The following is a 3,355-nucleotide window of genomic DNA, read 5'->3' on the forward strand; positions in this document are numbered from 1 at the left end:
AGGACATACGCATCCAATAGAAGCCAGTTTAAACCTCACTTTTTTCATGAAACCTTGAAAAACCATGAAATCTTGGTTTTTTCAACTTATATTGAGTTTACTCTTCTTTGAATTGTCATAACACTTGGGAGGATATATATACATCCCGTTCTTTCTAGATATCTGCTGTTATTAGTCATTGGCCTATTCATTACATGATATTAGAGAGTAAGGAAATATCTATAATAAATTATTACATAAATTATATTTATTTTATATATTTTATATACATGCATATATTCTCAATGATAATCTAATACAGTGCTTTACAGTCATGGTAGAAAGTGTACATGAGACTTAGGACCATGAGATATTAGTTACAAAGAGCTGGGTTTAAATCCTATCTGTCATTTTGTTGTTGGTGGTCATGGTTTTTTAAAGTAAGTGATCTTCGAAAAGCTACTTAATCTTTTTGAGCCTCATGTTTCTTCATATGAACAATGGAATGGCAATGCTTACATTATCGGATAGATGTTATAATTAAGATAAATGACACATGTATATAATACAATGTCTGAAATCCAGTAGACACTTCATAGATAGAAATTGTGATCATTATTCTTATTACTATTATCAGTTAATTTATTCCTAGAAGAACTGGCATGAAGCAGAGATTAATCCATGAAACCAAAAATCTCCCTTTTACTGAAAACTGAATTTATTATATGCTATACTGAATATAAAATTCCCTTAGATGTGCATGTACATATTTCTTTTTCTTACTTTTTACAGCAGATGTTTTTTTCATGAGATTTTCAATAGTTTTTGTAATGAGAATAAAAGCAAGAATCAAAGAAGGAAAAAAAAAAAAGAGAAAGAAACTTGTTATTTTGCGTCTGTCCTTAATTTAAAAATCACTTTTTCAAACTGGAAATGTTTAGAAGGACAAAGTCATTTTTTCCCATCAATAGGGTGCAGTAAATCTGTTCTGAAAAATGGAACCTTTTAAATGAGTATTTCCAAAAGCTCCCTGAAGTTCTTTATTGATTTAGAATCTTTTTTGCTATGTTGACAAGAGCCTTTGAGACAGGACTTAGAGACTTTTTAATGCCCAGATCTTGTGTGGAGCAATAACAACAACTTAGTTTCTAAAATGCCACATTGTTGGTTTTCCACTGTTGAACTGAATGAATGTTAAGATGATGTCTACTTGCCTTGTATATATCTGAAGCAGGATAAGTAGGATATGAAAGAAAGAAACTGATGTCTCCCGTTTTCAAAGGTTGGCTCATTAAAAATGCAGCAATGAATTTGCTCTTTTCAAAAATTCTGAAGCTTACACTTACGATCATGGCCGCTTCATCACAGAAGGTATGAGGAAAACTGGAGAGAGACCAGTTCAAATATTCACTAATAAGGACTCTGTGATTCTCAGTGTTTAGAAAATAAGACATAAAAACTGTCAGCCAAACAGAGACAGAGCTTCAAGTATCTCTTGATTGGAAAATGAGAAGTATCCTGGTTGGAGATATATTCTACATAAGTCATGTTTCCTTTCATGTTACTTTATTGGTCACAAACTTTCAAAGTCTCCCACTGAGTGCTAATTTCCTATTCTTCTATAACTTTCATTCAAACAATGACTTGGCTCCTTTACATATCAGATAACTAGGTAAAATGTTACCAGAGTACCTCTACCATTAAAATTGTATCATGAAAAGATTTCTGATCATGCAATGGTTCGAAATCCATCTGTACTTTGTACTAGATATGTTATCATAACCAATTTATTTGCCCTATCTGGGTTCTATTTTTCTTATCTGCTGGTGATCCATCAGATCCATAGCATTACAAGGCAGCTTTACAGTGAGTACTAACGGAGAAATCTAAGTAAAGGATTTGGGGAAAAAAGAAAGAATCCTATCAGCTGGTATACTCTGGAAGGTTTCAAAAAGAAAATACTTTGAGTTGGGCTTGGAGAGATGATGTGAAGATATTTAATCACTGGAAAGAAGACAGGGCTTTCCAAAAACGAGAGATAGTGGAACTCAGTTAACACTAACTCAGGCTAGCTTAAGAAGTGAATTCAAATAAGAGACTAGGAAAAGCACTTGAATCCCTGAACATATGGCCAAAAATATTAGGGTTTTATTTATGAACAACTTTGACTTTGAATTCAGATATACTTCAGTTTGGCTCTTGACTTTGCCAATTTCCAAGGACCAGAATCTATACAAATTATTTGGCCAATGTGAGTTTCAGTTTCTCAAACTGTAGTATTACAGTTGATAATAACTTTCAAGAATGTTGGTGAAATTAGAAAAGATAAGAAGGTAATATTTTTAGCACATTACATGCTACATATTTTGGTTGTTTGATATCAACCTTCTGTAACAAGTCCAAGCTCACGCTGCTCACCGCAAGCTAAGTCAATAAATCTGAGATGAGGTGTTGGGACTACGAAGGGACTTTATTCAGGAGCCAGCTGACTAAGAAGATGGCAGGCTAGCACCTCAAAATAACCATCTTGTCAGGGCCTGGTTGCCAGGTTCTTTTATGGATCAGAGATGGGGTGGAGTGGGAGCTGAGGAAACAAAGCAAAAAGACCTGCAAACATCTCTTAGAATGGCAAGTCTTAGGTAGGGGGATGTGTTAGTTCCACTTGCTTAAATCATTTCATGTGTGGTGTGAAATGGAACACTTCCTCTCATATCAACAAACAAAGATGTCACATCTATCTGAGATTCCAGCCTCCACAAATGTAAATTTTCGGGCCTCGCTGGTAAGCAGCAGATAGGGGCGCTTGGTGCTTGCCATTTGCTACACAAACAATTCAAGAATGTCACAGTCCTTCACAGGTGGGCAGGGTAAGATTATCTCCCTGAGGCAGGCCATTATGTATGCTTATGTTAACCAAAGGTTATTGATATTGAGGAAACATCAATAACTTCAGATATGCAGATAACATCACACTTATAGCAGAAAGTAAAGAGGAACTAAAGAGCCTCTAAATGAAGGTGAAAGAGGATAGTGAAAAAGCTGGCTTAAAACTGAACATGCAAAAAACAAAGATCATGGCATCCAGTCCCATCACCTCATGGCAAATAGATGGGGAAACAGTGACAGACTTTATTCTCTTGGGCTCCAAAATAACTGTAGATGGTGACTGCAGCCAAGAAATTAAAAGATACTTGCTCCTTGGAAGAAAAGTGATGACCAACCTAGTTAGCATATTAAAAAGCAGAGACATTACTTTGCCAACAAATGTCTGTATAGTCAAAGCTATGGTTTTTCCAGTAGTCACATATGGATGTGAGATTTGGATAAAGAAATCTAAGAGCCAAAGAATTGATGCTTTTGAACTGTGGTGTTGGAG

This window comes from Bos indicus, chromosome 14 (genome assembly GCF_029378745.1).
Source record: "Bos indicus isolate NIAB-ARS_2022 breed Sahiwal x Tharparkar chromosome 14, NIAB-ARS_B.indTharparkar_mat_pri_1.0, whole genome shotgun sequence".
In the NCBI taxonomy this organism is placed as follows: Eukaryota; Metazoa; Chordata; class Mammalia; order Artiodactyla; family Bovidae; genus Bos; species Bos indicus.